Source organism: Sinohyriopsis cumingii, chromosome 3 (genome assembly GCF_028554795.1).
Source record: "Sinohyriopsis cumingii isolate HCF-2022 chromosome 3, ASM2855479v2, whole genome shotgun sequence".
Classification (NCBI taxonomy): domain Eukaryota; kingdom Metazoa; phylum Mollusca; class Bivalvia; order Unionida; family Unionidae; genus Sinohyriopsis; species Sinohyriopsis cumingii.
The window spans coordinates 144,940,151-144,960,567 of record NC_142963.1 but is presented as its reverse complement, the minus strand read 5'-3'; the positions used below and the strand labels follow the sequence as shown (position 1 = coordinate 144,960,567).

The window sequence follows — 20,417 nt, the reverse complement described above, 5'->3', positions numbered from 1 at the left end:
GGCCTCTTTGATTTATGGCACCTCTCAGCAATCACACAAAAATAATTCCTTAGAAATACATCCATGCATATACACATATACCCACGGCATAGTGATATTTAATGACGGTATTTTGGTGAAAGATCGTACTCATGGCTTCTCCAGGATCCATTCAGTTGGACAATCTTCGTCTCCTTCCTACTGTTTCTAACATGCGACTGAAAAGGCAGACGACGTTCCAACTCTGATCAATATTTTAAATTTGGACGGTAATGCAAAAATGGCAGTGCGGTTAAATTTATGTACTTTTTGTTTTGTGTATCTTGCAAGTAAACCAGATAATGAATACCGTGAATCCGTCAGGCATCATGTTTTTTTTATATACATTTTATCATATATAGAGAAAACGTCTGAGGTTTTATATAGAACGATGAAAGGCACATGGAAAGTCCAGAGATTATTTTTTTTTAAAGATGTAATTTGCCCCATAACTTTTAATTTTAATTTAAGTCTGGTGCCTTTGGCTCAGGTCATGACTAAGAAATATTTCAAGCTATCAGAAATTATATCTGTTGAATAAATCATAAATTTAGGTGGAGTATAAATAAAGTTATTTATATTTGGCTATCTGTCATCAAGTTCTTTAATTCAAGTATCATGTATCAGATAAGGCACGGCTATCAACATTAGACTTTAGATATCGATGAAACAGAGGCAAGAAATGGCGTTAATTCAGATCAGCCTTGTCGACATGCGATATTTAGGTCATGTACACATATTAAAGAGTGTTTTCAAAAGTTCAGAAGAACTTTTAGATTTATTTGTTCATGAGAATTTCTAATAAACGATCAATGCTAGAGATGTAATGGCAACAGCTCTCCTCCCACTATATTAGTGTTACTCTTCCTGCTATACAAAAATCAACAGATGCTCGTGATCAGACCGATACTTCTCAGTATAGCCCCATCCTTGATGTAAGGTTTTATGTAGATAAAACCGTGTTTGAAGCATGTTTTCAATTCTGTACCTAAAGAACCAGGTGCTAATTTCAGTAATAAGTGTTCTAAAGTCTAATGACTGAAATTCCACCAATAAAAATAGTCTCTATTTTTTCAGTTACAGAGAGGATAAGCTTTCAAATCGATTCTTTTTACTAATTTTTTTTATTTTTAGCATCAACCAATCAGGGCCCACCAAACCCATATTTGCTGTATTTTATTGATTCTCATTTTCCATATAATGAGTACTGCGAGTCCGTCAGGCATCATGGGTTTTAATATCTTTTATCATATTCTAGTGCTCATAAAAAGACATTGAAGTGTTGCTCTGATGCCTTCCCTCTCGATGTTTACATAAAGTGCGATTTTGAACTTGGAGATTATGAGAATTATATTAAATATATACCCTACATTCATTTTGTAAAGTACCGTGACGTCATTGAGTTGTCACGTGTTCCGTATCGTGCGTGAGTAGGTCAGTGGTGGTTTTTGTTTTTTATTTCGTGGGTTTTTGTTGTTGTTGTTTTTGTTTTAATCTGTGTCATGCAATGCTTCATATTTGCATAAAATATTGTTTGGTAATGTCGTTGAACTGGAACATCTGCAAAACACCGGAAGGTTATGGGTGCGACTGTAAACGCTGCCGCTGCTACTGTTTCCTGGCTGCTACGGTGTGTGTTGTACTATCTTGGTTAATATTTATGTTATCTAAGGAACCTGTCAGAAGGTCCGCTCAAGCTTTGCTCGATTAATGAATTTTTTGGGGTGGTGGTGGGTTGGGTTGGTGGGTTCTTTATTTTAAAGTGACTGAGCTGTAACATTACTAGGCAGCTATAAATGCATAAAACCCTTTGAACAAAGGTCGCATCGTTTTATCATACTGAATACACCACTCCAAAATAATTAAAATAACTAATCTCCTAAAAAGACAGCAGCAAGTCTTACTGCTGGACTGATGACGTAACAGTAAATATGTCTCAAGTTACACGGGTCATGTATGCGCATTTACTCATTTTAAATTAAATACAAATTGTTTTGTTAAACTTTAACACTAATTTTCTTTAACCAAAGTCTATTCAATCCTGATTATTGAATCTTCTGTACCTTAACTTTCAGCAAGAAACTTCCCGACGAAAATGATCCATCTCTATGGTCTTTTACAATGGTGGCCATTTGCTAAACTTGGGTCAAGAAAAGAGCAGATCGAGTGGAATCGGCAGAATATAGGGTAGTATAAATTTGTTTATCAATACGCGTAGCTTTCATTATGATATCACGGAGCGCGACACTGGATCTGGATTGTACTGGATAACACCTTTAGGTTCATTTCGTCCAAAAATATCTACCTACTTTAACATTGATTTTTCCGTATGCACTTATCAGGGCGTCTAAATAATGACCTTCCAAAGGAATATGAATGTATACGAATCCAAATGACGTGAATACTTGCCACTTAAAGGTATGTCACATCAAATTCTAAAAAAATGACATCCGTTACTGAAATAGTCGGTGTCGAATATCTAATATGACCTGTGTGATTTTTACTATAATTACGTTACAGCTCACATGGCTTGTCACTGAGGTGAGATCATTACATTTTATTCCAGTTTCAAAAAGCTATGCCGGTTCAAGTTTCATCATGAAATAAATTAATGCAATGGAGATATTGTCATCCATTTCCCAAGGTATGATTAATAGTTATTAATTCATCGTCTCTGTTGCAAAGCATGGATACCAAATCACATGTAACAGAATGAACAGACTGGCACAAGGCTTCGTTTTGACTCATTGATATGACGCTATGTCTCTCGCGAGACATTCTATTTTTCTGACCAACAAATGAAATCGATTGTTTCATTTAGTATTGCAGCTTCATGCAGCATAGCCTAGCGGTAGTGAGGTGATACCTTAGAACATACTACGTATTTTAGTATCTGGGTTTTAGACCAACGACAAAACGTTTACATATATGAAATATGCTGCTACATTTTAGTCATAACTGCATTTTCACTAAATTGTATTGCCTCTGTAGGGATGTCAGACATAGTTGTATGTATTTCGGTGCTAATAATTATATATATATATATATATATATATATATATATATATATATATATATATATATATATATATATATATATATATATAACTTATTAGGAGAAAAATTAAAAGTATGTCTACACAGATCTGCTAGAACCTTTATGACTGATGATAGTATGTGATGTCTGATCAGGCATGTGGCAATATATATATATATATATATATATATATATATATATATATATATATATATATATATATATATATATATATATAAATGAATAACCCCGAAACATCCCTGTCCAAGAGTAGAGTTCTGCAGAAGGTGCTGATCTGAAGTCAAAATATTTCAGGTACACGAGTTATTTTCATTTCATTAGCTACCACAATCCAAACTGTATACGGTTGACTTTTTATATTTGATCCTTTAAATTTAATTAACGGTAGAGCTGTCTCAATAAAATTAATAATGCTACTTTTTTTCTATTTGAAAACATAAATCATCAAAATTCATTATTTTAGGCAATGCATTTAAAAAATAATCTTTTTGAATTATTTTGGTTTTTTTTGGGGGGGGTGGTAGGATGGGGTTGCTGAACACGTAATGTTCTCTCAAGCAAAGCTACATAAGCTCCAGTGGGTCGTATAACTGTCAATTACTAAATACGTAATGATTCAAGCGTCATTATTAAGTCAACAATTTAGATATCTTATGGAATTATGTCCCTTGATAACATGACATTAACTGCATTAACTATAGAAAACTAATACTTCATGATAATGACTTGTTTTTTGTATATAGCCCCAACAACTGACAAGGAAAAATTATGAGTGGAGTATAGATAAAATTAATTTGCATCGTATGTTTTATGGACTTTCGTTTGTCGGATTTAACCATTTTAATCATCACGCGATAGGCTACACATAGAGATCATTATATTTAGGGGAGGAAGAACCGGAGAAAACCCTGAGAAGAACCACTGATCCACAGAAAGCTATTAGCAAGCTTTCTCACATACCTAAGTGGTTAGATCGCCTGCCCCGGATGCAGGAGGTCGCGGGTTTGAAGCCCATCCACCTGAGTCAATACAAAGACTTCTAAAAATGGTACTAGCGTAGCAGCTGCCTCGCTTGACGCTCAGTATTAAGAGGTTAGTGTTATGACTGATGCCACTTGTCTGCGACATGATGCCCGTTGATAGACATCATGTATGTGTGTGTGTGTGTACTCGATACAGGACCATGATTTTCAACCTTTCTGCGGCAGAAAGTGTAAATTTCATCCTTACTGTCAATTATATTGTACTCACTATCTCTTCATAACTGCAAATAACAAATCCATGTAAACAAATAACAAATCCAAGTTAAAAAAATAATCAATCCATACAAACAACCAATTAATAAAACAAACAACAAATGCCTAGAAACAACCAACCAATCAAATGTTGATATTTCCATTCTGACTTACAACTAATTTTTGTAGTTTCTAAAGTCACATTTTATAAATAACAGGACGAGTTCCCTCCACAGTTATTGGAGCACCGTTGAAAGTGGACATGCACAGGTAAAATTGGTTTCCTTTACAACTCGAAAATTGTAGAGATAATTTACATGCACTTACAGATCTTTCACGCACTTGGATTTACAATTAGGGTTGATCAGTATTTGGAAATCTGTCTGAAGCAGGTAGCTTATGAAAATGGCTGATTGTGTGTGCTGGGGAAATGCACTTCAAACATCACAGAGTACAATAACCTTGCCAGTCCTTGAAAGAACGAACTTAATTTTAACTTTGTAGGTATTACTATTTTCTGAAAGTGCACTTATGAAATTTTGAAATGCTAACCAAAAAATCTAAATAATATTATTCGTTCCATTTACATGCGAAAGCTCAGGAATTGAAAATAGAAATGGAGAGCCAGAAATGTTTTATTGGCTATAAATCCGGAATATGATAAAATGAGCAAATCTAAATTACCCATTAATTCAGGTAGCAAAGTAAAGTTACTTAAACTTAAAACCCATTTCTCTTTTCATAACAAAGATTACCAATAGGGAAAAAATTGAGCAATATGTTTTTTTTATATTTGTAACCCTGTGCAAAAAATGCGACAATCAGGAGCGGAATCCGTTAGAAATCTATATTCATCAAGATTCCATTTAAAAGTAATTTTCTTTCTCCTATGTCAGTGTAAAATTGAAAAGACTAAAAAATACAACTTTTGGCATAGTGATATTATCTTCAAGTGTTGCGGTCTTGAACGTGAACGAAGCTGGAGTGTGTGAAGATAGCCACTTATATTATAATGGCCCACTTGACAGATATGATGCAATGTATTAAATTAGTTTCTTTACGCTACCTGTGTTACATGTAACATTCGTGTCTTAATTATAACGTTGACAGACATGATGGAATGTATTAAATTAGTTTCTTTACGCTATCTGTGTTACATGTAACATTCGTGTCTTAATTATAAAGTTGACAGACTTGATGCAATGTATTAAATTAGTTTCTTTACGCTATCTGCGTTACATGTAACATTCGTGTCTTAATTATAACGTTGACAGACATGATGCAATGTATTAATTAGTTTCTTTACGCTATCTGTGTTACATGTAACATTCGTGTCTTAATTATAACGTTGACAGACATGATGCAATGTATTAATTAGTTTCTTTACGCTATCTGTGTTACATGTAACATTCGTGTCTTAATTATAACGTTGACAGACATGATGCAATGTATTAAATTAGTTTCTTTACGCAATCTGTGTTACATGTAACATTCGTGTCTTAATTATAACGTTGACAGACATGATGCAATGTATTAAATTAGTTTCTTTACGCTATCTGTGTTACATGTAACATTCGTGTCTTAATTATAACGTTGATGATGGTGATAACTTGATATTATCAGGTGTAGGTTTTGTGAAAATGCGAAATTTATTTCTAATTATCATAAAATATACGCTATGTCACTTATCAATTTGTGGCAAATTTTAATATTCTTCAGACGTAAGTATAAATAATTTCTCATCTGCAAAAAAAGACCCCTCATCAATAGGAACTCAAATCTTACGTTGCTCTTCTAATTATCATAAAATATGCACTATGTCACGTATCAATTTGTGGCAAATTTTAATATTCTTCAGACGTAAATATAAATAATTTCTCATCTACAAAAAAAAACTCATCAATAGGAACTCAAATCTTACATTGCCTTTCTCTTCTAAGCGAGTAATATAGTTCATTGTGATAGGTCAAATAAACCTTAAATTTCCCGATTATGTGTCATCGAAAATATGTCTACATTCTACCGAGGGAAGATATCAGCTCATGATTGTTTACGTGATTTCGTTATGAAGTCCTATGCGTCATCACAAGATGATGGTACTTTTGAGAAATCTCCAGGTCGTATACAGTTGAGGAAAGTAAGAAAACAATATATCAAGGGAAGGATAGGACTTTCTAAGATTCGAAAAAATGCAATTGTTTTACAATTGTATAAAACGTACAACTTTCTTGCAGACATAGCTATAACTGTTAAACTCTATAATTTGTCGCATTAGTCACGAACAATTGAAAATTCTGTGAATTTGTTTAAAATTGTGCAATAAGACAAATAATGCAGAAAGTGAGAAAATATAAATGATTAAAAAGTGATTTTAAGAAATGAGAAATGACAATTTATAAATATTTTTTTTCCTTATGTGAGCCTTTAATTAAGAGCTTGCCATGAAATTTAAATTTTTGAGAAATTATTGCTCTTCATGAAAAATATGGATCCATACGGCAAAATGCGAAACGTCATACTTACTGACTGCGATGTTCAGGTCGTTATTCCACGATGCGTGTGACCATTGTCTGTTGCACATTATATGTACTAACAATAAGGTAAAGAAAAAGCGTTACCTTAAAGCAAATATAAAAATGTTTGCAATTATTTTTTTTATTTTCATATAATTATGTATGATGTTCTGAATTAAATGGTACATTCATATTGATGTTAAGCATGAAAATAAGCTAATTATGATCATTTTGCTCTTGCTTACATAATTTGCCATGAGGCATGTTTGTGTGACTAGTGACCTTAATTATGGGGAAATTAGAAGTCTTAGAATATAGGAATAGAGTCAATTTAAATTTAAAACTGTTGCAATAAGTGACAGAAATATATGGTGAAAATGATTCTTTTCATTTATTTGCAATGAAATAAAAAAATAAATGATGAGAAAGTGAATTCGCTTCTTCCATATTAAACAATAGGCAAATATTTTACACTTTGACCTTTGACCTTTATGAACCTGATGAGTTACCTCCCTTTTCAAATTGTAAAATTCATTGTTGATATCTCAGAAATAATTCTGGCTAGTTTCATGTTCCTGTCATTCAGCATAACATTGGTTGCTACGTTTACAAAATGTAAAGTGCATTCTTAAAATAGCTCACTTTTTATGGGGGGGGGGGGAGGCTGGACTTGTTAGAGACTCTGACACTCACAAATACTGTTCTGTGGGGGGAAAGGCAGGAGAATCATTCAAAAGGATTGTTTTGATGCATGCGACTTAAATGTTTCAGCCATATAAACATAATTAAATCATACAAAAATAATACCTATATTCTCTTTGTGTGGGGCCCTCACCAGATAATATGTACTTTTGAGAGAGTGGCGTATGTAAGGTGAAGTTGTTCGCATTTAAAACATGCATAATGGAGAGAATGTTGGCATACCTCCATGCTACATTAATGTAATGTGGATGATATTTCTTTTGGATATTGTACTTTTGGAAATTTTACATGATTTAAGCACACTGCTAACTAAAATGTCTCCTCCCTTGTGTTAAAAAAATCAGCCTGAATTAGTCTAAAGTACACTATACATAGCAGCTATTAAAATAGGGAAAATGAACTTTGCCAGACTAGACAATACCAGCTTCTGAAAGTGCAATGAATGAATTACCAAATATATAAAATGTAAAAGAAAGTTATTGGTTCTTTTTATACAATTTACCTCTGAAGTTCAGGAAGTGAAAATGACCAAGTAGAGCTAGCAGTTTTTTGAAAGGTGCACATCTGAAGTACGACCAAGCTGTATACTCCATAACCCATAGTACACCCATCAATCATACACCAAAATAAAGGGAATTAAAGGTTCTTTGCATTATACCTAAGATATACAAGGTCTTTTTTAAATAGCCAGTATAACCAGTGAGGAAAGCTGGGGAAATTCTTTTTCTTTAAAATCCTAACCCTATGCAAAATACAAAACTGTAGAGCACCACCTTATCAAATGTGTCATAAGCGTGTTTCTGACTAATATCACGACATTCGCATTTCCTGCGACAAAGAAAGAGAAATGTACATTTATATAATTATAACACAGTTGCCCATCATTATATTTTAACATCGAGAGCTGCATTGTGTGTGCATTGTGTGTTTGTGTGTGTGTGTGTGTGTGTGTGTGTGTGTGTGAATTGGAGTTTTAACGTAGCTTTTGTGTGTGTGTGTGTGTGTGTGTGTGTGTGTGAATTGGAGTTTTAACGTAGCTTTAACAATTGTTCAGTCATATCACTACGATATGCAGTGTGGCAGTTTATAGTGATGTCTAGCACTGGGGCATCATGCCGCAGACACGTAGTATCATGTCACATCCAGCCACTATCACACAATAAGGCAAGAAATAATTTGGTTTCGCCTTAGAACGATTTGATCATTTTCGTAGTACCTGCATACAACGTTACCTAGGGTGGATGATTGTTTTCCTATGTAAGCAACTGAACTAGCATGCATCTCGTCGTAGATCGCTTGGGTGAGAGACACTAAAAGCATGGTATGCACGGGTATTCTACCCTTACCAATACTCACTTTCCTGTAGATTTAAGGCACGTTTGTCTTCTAACTGACACACTGGTCTTTGGATTGTGTTAAGAAGTGAAAGTTCTCAATTTGTGTTCTCCAGCCAGAGGGATAAGTGTTACATTTGTATTTTATTTGATATGTAAAGGATATTCAGTTTGTATCGTGAAATGATGCCTTTACTACTACGCGGATTTGAAACGTTGTGAACTTTTGAATTGTTACAAATTGCAATTAGGGGTTTAATTTAGTAGCATGTATCTATAGATTTTAATTCCGTACCTGTTAGTATGACCAGTTTGGTTTTATTGTAGCTGACTGTACCTGTCGGTACCTGCCTGTACGTATGTCTGTGCGCATGTTAGATCCATGAAGGGTGGGTGTGGCCAATACAAATGGGCCAATCCAATCTAGGAGAATTGTGCGCTGTCTGTACGTATTTGTGTTCGGGTATATCATGCTGTCTGGCCGTCTGTGTCTATATGGATGTGAAAGATGATGTAACCATCAAGGCCATACTAAGATGAAACCGCTAATTTGTAAACTTGTGCGCATGGTGGATCCATGAAGGGTGTGTGCGGCCGCTATAAGTGTGGGCCAACCCAAGAATTCGGGAGAACTGTGTGATTTGTCAGTGGACACATTTGCAAGTTTTTACAAATATTTTTGAATCATACGGATGTACAAATGACCTATTCATATGTTTGTTTCAATTGTTTGTTGTTTCAGTTGAGTACAGTTGGGTCATTTCGATTACATGAGATATTTTGAATCTCACTTTCATCACATGAGATTATTTGAGTCTTATTTACATTCCATGAGATTATTTGAATCTCACTTTCATTGCATGACATTACATGAGATTATTGTAATTTTTTTTCATTACATGAGATTATTTGAATCTTATTTTCATTACATGAGATTATACGAATCTTACCGTCATACATTTGAATATATATATATATATATATATATATATATATATATATATATATATATATATATATATATATATATATATATATATATATATATATATTCATGTCTATCCTGTTAAAAGTGACATTATCGTGACACCAGGCCGACCAGTCCTAACACTAACTTCTTGATGATGAGCGCCAAGCGAGGCAGCTGTTAGTATCATTTTTATGAGTCTTTGCTATGGCTCGGCGGGGATTCAAACGCGCGACCTCCAGCATCCGAGGCGTACGCTCTAACCACTTACGCCACCGGAGCGGTCGCGATGTTATGTATTCCCTTACTTTAAAAACAGCTGCCACTGCAACACAAGAGCAAATATTTAAATATAATTAAATGATGCAGCATTTGTCAGCAACGCAAGAAAGGTTTCTTATCAAGGGAAAGTTTTTATCGTTATATTGTGTTACGCGGAGGTTTCTGTTGAAAATGCCACCGTTAAGAATCCAAAATAATTCTAATGCATTGCTACATGTAACGGACATAATTAGATCTCATCGGCGTACAAAATAATCTAATATCGACTGCATATAAAATAAACTAATCTTACTGCATTACGATGACCTAATCTCATCGGGATACAAAATAAACCAATCTCACCGGCACAGAGTAAACTAATCTCATCGGCATACGAAGTAAGCTAATCTCATCGACATACAAAGTAAACTAATCTCATCGGCATACAAAAACATGCATCAAAGATTTCATTGAACAGATCCTTCCGTTTTAAAGAAATCAAATCAAGCAACAAAGTTGACATATTCTTTAATTCTTTGAAGAAAAATACTTTTTTATTTGCTGATGTAGCCGCAAAATTGGCACTTCAAGGCAAAGTTCATAAATTATCTTCAGTACTTTGCTAACTGAAGATTTTAAAGCTCAACAAGTGCATCTGATGGCCTTCTAGGAACGATTGATTATTATCGGATAAAAAGAGCACTTCAAATGGGTGAATCCTTTTGTTAAAGTGACAGACCATATTTCATTATCGTTCGAAATCAAAAGCTTAACTGCAATTATAAAACTCATTTGGGTCCAGTTGCCACTGGAAAATGTCAGATGTCAAAGATTCTTGGAGCACTCATTATCAGGAAAGGCAATGAAACACAAAACAGACAATTTTGATACTCTCAATGAAATTTTGTTGTATCTTGCCCCATAGTATTTATTTTTTCTAAGTGGCAATTTTAATACTGTCGATGAAATTGTAGAGTATCTTGTTCTGTGAAACTTGAATTCTTAAGAAATCTCTAAAATTGTAAAGTAGAGGTATAAATGCAAATTAAAACATTTGCAGCCAGTCGCAGACTAAATTTAGATTTCAGTATGTATGGAGATAAACAATTGCAGAAGCAATAATTGTTACCAAACCCACGAAGCATTTCCTTTTGTCGAGGACAATCTTTTGTAATTAAAAATCAGGCCCCACACTTAACGGCATACGATAGTTCAGAGATAATAAAATTATGTACAGTTGTATAAAGGAAATGTCAAAAGTGTGAGAATGAAAAAGTTCAACTCTGAATAATCGTTCTAAAATATGTACATAATCTGAGAATATAAAAGTCTTTCTCTATCCAGGTGTCCAAAGAAAGATGTCAAGGTCAAGTCTGAGAATAAAATTCACATTTTTTTTGAGTTCTAATCACAAAAGTTGAAATATTTACCATGCGACTAACTTCTTTAAATGTCTTTCTCTGTATATCCACATATTTCTTCATGCATATGTTTTCTCTGAGATAAATATATTGTATCATTTTTGGTGTGATCTCTCTCTCTCTCTCTCTCTCTCTCTGAGGGCCTCGAGTGACCTAGTGGTCTAAAGCGCTCGCCTTTACGGATCACTACCTTTTCGCCTCTGTTCGCGTGGGTTCGAGTGTCGGGCTCGGTCAACGTGGCAACGTGAGAAAGCTTGCCGGAAGCATCTCGTGGTCGGTGTTACGTACCGGAGTTTTTCCGGGTTCTTTCTGCAGCAGTTATACTGGCCGCCATGTAAAGCCTGTCATTGCCTACCTGTGTGTTTGAGGAAAACACCTCGTCCAAGGACGCACTACGGCAGCTGACTCGGTTCATGAATTAGTATGTTTCGAACCCGCTCCCTTTCGGTACGAAGACGAAACATCTCAATCATCTAGACATTAAGAAAGAAACGCAAACGGCGCGAAGCATTACCTATCGATTACGATGGAGGCAGTAGAGCGCCCAGAAACGAACTGTACGCAAACGAAGGGACATTCAGAAAACAATAAAAGACGCTTCGAAAACGATACGTTAGACTGGGAAACAAAACAAAACAGGCAACAAACAGATAAAATGTTTGCAAACGGTACGCTACTCTGATGGTACGTTGAATCCGTTGCACGTGTTCACACAAGAGATGGTACATTCTGAACATGCCTATGTATAAAAGAAAAGTGAAAGAAAGAGGTATGGATTTTCATTATAGTGCATCGGCCAAAAAAAAAATTAACTGGAATTTTCTTCCATACGAAAAACTAATTGAACGGAATGTATGATTTTCTCATGAATGGAGCAGTGTAATCCAACAATGCTATAAAAACTTAATTTACCTCAGGATGTTAGCCTCTTTAAATACTGAGAGATTACAAAGAAAGAATCAAGAATAATGAAAGTATGGATAATTTCCTACTTTACGTTTGTGATAACATCGAGAAAAATAATACTAATAAGTTTGCAATATAGATTATACTAAATTTGCTATCTTTCAGTAACTTCAGCAACTTAAGCTTGAATAAGCTAAAATTATATAGTTATCAAGACACAAAGTTCTCAAAGTTGAGGGCTTTGAGTCAAACGTAAATATGTAAAGGTGATTATTTTAAAACTCAAATCTTATGTGTATATCCCAGTACCGCCTAAGGTTTTATTTCAGTTAATAAGAAGACGTCATGTAACCGTATCGCCGAAAATGACTCAGCAGAAGGCTAAACCCAAAGCTTTTCTGAAAGAATATAACGGAATGTTCCAGTTTAATAGGAAAGCGTCAGTGGAAGCACATTGAAAATAAAGAACAATCAGAAAAGACAGTTGTATTGAAGACATATAAGCTATTAAAGGAAATGCATGTAACAAAAAAAGAGAACATTGAATAAAAATATCATATTTCTTGAGAACTGCCTAATAAGATACACGTTTAATATATTGATACGAGCCGATCATGGAACTACTTTTTTATGCGTAATATCTCAGAGGCATGTGTAGTGAAAACACATTACAAATATTAAACTAGTTATAATAAGGCGAGTGCTTGACATGCTGCACGACCATATCCTTGTTCCGCAAAGATTCAATGCATACTCTCCAGCTCCCCCACCCACACGCCAAAAGTTAATTAATTGGTCTGACATTGATATTTATAATCATTTATTTAAATAACACTTACATTCGCAATTGATGTAAAAAGTTGCACATTGGGATCTCTGAGATGCTTCAAAAGAGCTTAAGTCTCTTGGAAACTTACATCCTACCTCACACAAACCTAGGAAAAGCATCAGAAAGTGTATGGTTCTACGCGCAAAGTATTAACTACGATGCTAAAAAGGAAAACTAAAAAACATACACAACATTGTTTGCAAACTTTTATTATGATACTAGAATGCAAACTCCAGCCCCATGGCTAGTGGATAAGTCAGATATGACACAACCCTGTGCTGTGCACATCAACATATCTTTGAACTAGCTTTAAGTCGCAGATGTATGAAGATATATTCATCTTTGCCCTGATAATGAAACTCACGATCTTATACCCAGACGAAAAGACTGAGTGTCTTACATTAACCCCAGAGAGAGAGAGAGAGAGAGAGAGAGAGAGAGAGAGAGAGAGAGAGAGAGAGAGAAAGAGAGAGAGAGATGGACTTACTTAGTTTTATCACCTAATTCATGTAGATGAAAAAAGTGCAAATGCAAGGTAATGAATCTCAATCACGCAATGGCTGAGTACCTCAGAGGAAAGTACGAAGAATATGTTTCCATCGCTTTATTTGTACTGACGTATTAGACAACATACCATCTAATTCGATTCAGATGATAGCTATGTTCTATTCCACATCAACAGCGGACATGATAACGGTTTAGACATACGCCATCCTGCACTCACCATGACGAAAATCAGAAAGTGCTGGTCGTAATCTCACTGCCGTGAAGATGCACTGACTGAAATGAGCTTCAAGCGAACTCGGTACAGAACTTCGTATCGTACGATGGTTTCGCTACGAATATCGAATGGTGATACAAGCTACGAAGTTCGAACGTTTAAACTCTGCACATCGAATGACTATTTATTGTACCACATTATCAACTGTGCACAAACTATTACCGACTAACTGGTACATAATCAGAACTTGGACATCGCCTTATTGCGTAATAATTAAGCATTCTTAAAAGATGTCATAAAATATCACGTTATCATGATTTCAGACTGAGACAATTCTCTGTTTGAATTGACATGTCTCATTACTTTAAGCAGTTCAATATATTGTTGCCGATGTCAAAATCAACAACACATCAGGTGCCATCTTTACTGAGAATGTTTTTGGGATGCATCTTAATGCTTGGGAAGCTTGACTAGGCTCTTGTCCATATACAGTATAGTGGGATCTATGTTTGTTGCATGCCTGGATATCTTTTCAGTCTTATCTCACTTATCTCAAGATATTTTCGCATATTCTAACTAAAATAAACTAGACAAAACTAAGGAGAGAGAGAGAGAGAGAGAGAGAGAGAGAGAGAGAGATTACAAAGCGGAAACTGTTATCGCTGATAACATTAAGAACATTTTAAATACGAAGAAACAATATTATCACACAGGTCAGAGAATTTTAAAAACCTATGTATGCCTAAATTTATGTGGTAGGAATCTGGTGTGACTGTGAACTTAGATGAGAATCAATTGCTGGGTCGACATGCGGGCGTATCTGCTACGCACGAATACCACCAATACCACCGACTTTCAAGCATCATTTATTTGGTGAGGTGTGCACGATCAAGATGGTATAGGGACTGATGTTCATGGCAAGGCTGTGGGTGCATTAACCCGCGGACCGAATCCATAGAGTGCGAATTATAATGCTCTAACCTCTATGATAACATTATTTTTCGTATATACCTACGACAGCGTAGTCTTTTATAAATTGTCAGATGTGAACACCTGCTTGGATGAAAATTCAAAAGCGGAAATAATAAAATTAAATTGTTTACAGACTTAACAAAAGTTGAGAAACTTGTAACTATATACTGTCTTATAGACACTTAAACTGTTACAAACGACGAAAATGACGACGAAGTACTCCGACAACGATATTTAGGTAAGGCACGGTGGACCGGTGTCAACTACAATTTTAATCATTTCACATTTCCCGACAACCATTGTGACCTTATTTTCCCATGAACGTGACCCAGCTTAATTTCCATAATGACGTTCTTTTCTCGTTTTTTTTTTTTTTAAATTAGTCAACAGAAATGCTCAATTAGTTTATTCAGATCAACATGTTAATCGTACCCTAAGTTACATCTGCAACTAGAAATTATAAACGTTGTTATAAATATTGCATACATTTCTTGGCGCACATTTTTAAATAGCTTGTCATGGTGTGTGTGTGTGTGTGTGTGTGTGTGTGTGTGTGTTTTCTTCTTCACAAGATAGGAAGCAAATACAACCACCCATTTTGGTTGCCCTTCTTTAAGTGCTCGATACTCAGAGCTGAATGTCATAGGAATTTCGAAGCAGGAAGCGTTTTAAGCTTATTTCAAGCGAAACGTGTTAACTCAGGGGTCGGAAACCCATTTTACATAGCTTGCCACTTTTTTCGGATTAATTACAAAACGAACGTGCGTGAGCCACCAGCAACACTGTTAAAGAGTAACCCTCCTAACTCGAGATTCTTGGCTGCCCTTCGCGTGCCACATAAAACCTCTTGACGTACCATCTTGTGGCACGCGTGCCGTAGGTTGCCGACCCCTGAGTTAGACAAAAAATGCACTGAAAGAAAACTAAGAAAACGTCAGAAAGAAAAAATAATAATAAGATAAGGCAAGTCCAAGACGGAGTGAACTATCCTACTCAACTAATATCAAAACCTCTCAGCGGAGAGCGTGTCTGAGAATTCTCATCCGTTGAATGTACTGACATACAAGACAGCTTGCCACCGTGTTCCATTTTAAAAAGAAATCATGTGATTCCACGTGAACAACAAACACTAATGGTTTAGACAAATATACAGATCTAACAGCACCGGCTCTAATCCGTTGCAAAGTAACATGTCTCTCATTCTCTCAGAGTATTTGTAGGCACCTCACCTCACCCAATCACCCAACCCGTCATCCGATACCATCTACAGGTATCACTCCACTACTTAAATGCTGTTTCATTGTTCATGTAAAACAATAAGATCTAAAATATTTATCTTTTCAACAGGACCGGCCTTAGGCCGACTGGACTGATTTGGCCCAATCGGGCCCCTCGCTCACAGGGGCCCTGCGCGTTACTAATTTTTAAAAATAAATATATATGGAGAGAAATTAATTTTAAAGCGATGGAAGAAAATGTTAATTTCAATATCATATAAAACTTGTTTGAAAGTTTATTTCTAAATGCCGTGCTCACAGGAGACTCGCGCGTAAATCCAGATAACCCTGCCAAAATGATCCATATAAGGCCCTTCCTGCTTCTCAAAGAAGCTATTTTAAATAAGGTCACAAATACAGTTGTAATTATTATTAACGTTGTGTTGAAAAAATTTCACTCTTGAGGTTCCGAAATATGGTTCCTAACAATTTCCTGCTTGAAATTGGAGGAGGGATATTGTGCATAAAATGGTGTGTTGAAGCTCATTTCTGAATCAGCCAATCACACCATTACGGTGGGATGACTCTGAGCCGTTATCCCCCACCCCCCCCAAAAAAATCAAACGCCAAATACAATGAAACTTGAGGTAAAACCCATTAAATGCTGTACCACCACCCGCAGGAGGAATTACATTTTTAAACCGTCGTTCACTTCGATTAATACGCACATTTGACATGATTAACACACACAATTTACATGATTAATACATCTTTTATATGATTAATACACAATTTACATGAATAATACACATCTTTTATATGATTAATACACATTTCATATGATTAATATGCACACTTCGCATGATGAAAACACGTATTTAATATTATAAATACACATATTTCATATGATGAATACTCTCATTTTATATGATTTACTGCTATATAATAATAATAATAATAATAATAATAATAATAATGAGGACTTTGTATATTTCAGGTAGGAAACATTATTAGGTCTTTAAGTTTGTTCTTGCAGTCGAAAAAAGTGAGTTTTGAGAGCCCTCTTGAATGTGATCACTGCGACTTTGTGTCTAAGTTCAGTGGGCAATTCATACCACGTTGCTGGGCCCTGGTATGCAAAAGAACGCTGTCCATATGACTGTTTTGATAGTGGGAATAATGAGTATACGATTGTCAGAAGAGGAGCGTAAGTATATGTGGTTGATATAGGAGGAGCGGTTCTACATTTTGTAAGCTTTGAACGCACGCACACACGAAATGACGGGTAGCATCACCAAGTCTTAATTCTTGTTTCTAGAAACAAAGATGGAGCAATAAGCTACAAACATTTCAGTGAAATTTAAAATAAGCGACATTTGTACGAACCAGTTATAAGAAGCACTCAGTAGGGTGAACGATTTCAAACTATTTCTGCAGAATCACATCTTTTCAGCCTGTAATGTATTTACATTGCAGACGGATTCCCATGTTACATTAGTTGAAATAACAATACGTAGTACACCGCTGATATGATAATAATTTAGACAAAATGCCATTCCGCACTCCAGTACCCACACGCAATACCGTAATTTGTCCGTTATGCCTCGATTGTACAAAATGGTTGAACCCGTCTGAAATGGTTACGTTATGGATGAAAAATATAAAAACCGAAGGGAGAGAGAGACAGGCTGAGTAAACTGACATGATGAGAACGTGAACTGCTATGGAACAAATCATTTGCTCGATCGGTTTGGTTCATTAGTAGTGGGATAAGACACATCAAGTTGATACGATACCAGGAATGCGTAGCAGAGCACGAGGTCGCGGGTTTTATCTCGTGTTTAGTGAAATTTAAACTTTCTTTCAACGGTGAGCAGAGTGTTTTTCGATCTGTTTTATTGTTAAAAGGTACAGATGTACAGATTTCCCCGTAAGACTGGCATTTTAAAAAAAATCTTTCAAACTATTGGTACTGGGATGGTTTTGTGGAAATATCAATTCCGGTTTCCGTACATTAGATTCTATTGTAAAATTTGAATTAAAATTGTGGCAACTTGGGTTTTAAAACAGATTTCTATTGGCCTTGAATTGTACGTGTCACTAACTTAAATATTAAACACATTCTTGTAATTTCTATTTTTGATATTTTAAAATTTTCGACAGAAAACGCACACGGAGCCAAATAAGATGTCATAAAACTGTGTCTGCTCCAAATGTTAATACAGTATACTATATGATACATTAGTTCTGTTCTACACCTTCACAGCTTCACGATATTAATGTTGACTGATTCTTTAGACTTTTCTTCTATGTGCAAAGTTTTAGGCTGTCGTTTTCCTAGTGAGAAAATAAGCGTAAATTAGGAGTTCCTTTTAAAACAAGTTTTATTAAAAAGTTATACTTCAATCACCAGACGAAAAAACACCTTGTGTATTGTTGTTTGTTTATAACTTAATATAAATGCGTCATGATCTGTTGAAGGGTATAGAAACTGGATAAAATTAATTATCTTTATTTCTTTTTGTTTAATTTTCTGTAGAATTTCGAGTTTATTGGATGACACGCACGGATCCTTTACTGATACAAAAATAAAAAGGAATAATGTATAAAGAACATTATGTATTTTGATCCAATTTAGCATCGTTCAGCCTCTTTGTAAAATCGTGACAACTTTTCTAAGACTGAAACCTACTCCCGGACTTCCACATTTGTGATGTTTTACCCCAACCCCTTGTATTATACATGTATTTATAAGTCTGTAAGTGGAGCCAGGTAAGCTTTGTTTTTCCAAGTGCCTAAGTTGGCTAATCCTCTTACGTAACCCAGTCTTTGTTTGAGCTCTTGAGTGGAAATCTGGCGGGAATCTTTGTACATGGGAACACGTGACGTAGACAACTTCAAAGAGCCGGAAGCCGACAATGGTAGGCTGGACAGTACATGGGGACACACAGACTGACATTTTTATGATTGACAGTTCGATCAAATGACCAGAGTCCGTCGCCATCCAATCGGGATGCGTTGTAGGTGGGACTTGATTCGAGAAGCTGGAATAAGACTTGTACAAGCCTGAAATTCGTCAGTTGGTGTTTAAGAGTCGCAGTGACACACACTCCGTTAGCCATTCGTAAAAATTGGCGGAATTTAGGAAATTCATGAAATAGCTTCGATCAGGTAAGTTTGATGTTACGTTGATTCTGCTTGATACGACTGCTGTTAATTGAAGAGAATTTGTCGTATGTATACATTTTACTTGTATTGAAGTATGAATAGTTAATTATGACCTTAATAGTTTGCATTTTTTTCATGACTTTAGCTAGTACTTTTGTTTACGATTGATTACGATGTTGATTCGTTGCATCATTATTCATAATGTTACTATGTACACCTTATTTTGTGAGGCGAAAATGTTCTCTTCTTTCGCTAGTAATATGTGTGCATATTATTTCGTGGATTATTACGTTTACGCCCTTTTGAAAGGACGATTTGTATTTGTGAAGAATTGTATTGCTCGCTAGCCGCTATAAGAATTAATATTGTAATTCTTTGCGTAGTTATATTTTGGTAGACAAGAAATTTGTTTACGTAATGATAGATTTTGCCATTGAGTAACGGATTGCCGTTTATCACCATTTGAATGTGAATACTGTGGATTTGGTACGCTTGTGTAGGAAATATATATAAATATATAGATAGTCATATTACTAATCGTAGTAATATTTTAGTACAATCATGTTTGAAATATTTTGTATGTATATACTGATAGGGCTCAGTATGTAGATATTTGAATCCTTTGTGTGATTGTGTTATGGCGCCATTTTTGTAAGCGGCGGAAGTGTATGGGAATTTCGATGTGTGCGCATGCGCGACCCAAATGTCCCGCCTTAAACTGATGGTTCAGTTCAGTGACGTAGTGTGAGGGAAGATTTTTATAACCCTATGCTAATGCATTATACCTTTCAACAGGAAGCTTTCGGGGGACGAAAGAATTTCAGAGAATTTCGGGGGACGAGAGAAGTTCAGAGAATTTCGGGTGACGGTGAGAGATACCGAGTGAATTTCGGGTGACCTCAAGGAATATCGTCAAGGGTTCCGGATACTAGAAGAGGAACCGGAAGTCAAGATAACGGCAAGGAACAAGGATTATAGAAGAGGAAGCGGAAGTGGAGATCACGAAAGGAGAGAAAGACAAGGGAACGAAGAGATTTAGATGAGTAGCACTCAAGAAGGGAAAAATCTCCTCACACTGTGAACTCAAATGATGAT

At 35.5% G+C, this 20,417-nt stretch overlaps 1 protein-coding gene across 2 annotated transcripts in view; it reads right to left on the bottom strand.

The window, feature by feature from the left end:
• The window catches only part of LOC149804068 (orexin receptor type 2-like), a 35,309-nt gene that overhangs the window by 4,945 nt on the left and 9,947 nt on the right, over positions 1-20,417 (bottom strand). The window contains exon 1 of one of the 2 annotated variants that reach the window (XM_089953950.1): positions 13,732-14,000. The exons of the other annotated variant lie outside the window; for it this stretch is intronic. The gene's annotated coding sequence lies outside the window, so the exon portion shown is untranslated. Of the gene's footprint in view, positions 1-13,731; positions 14,001-20,417 lie in introns of those variants that run through there. 2 annotated transcript variants of the gene reach the window in all.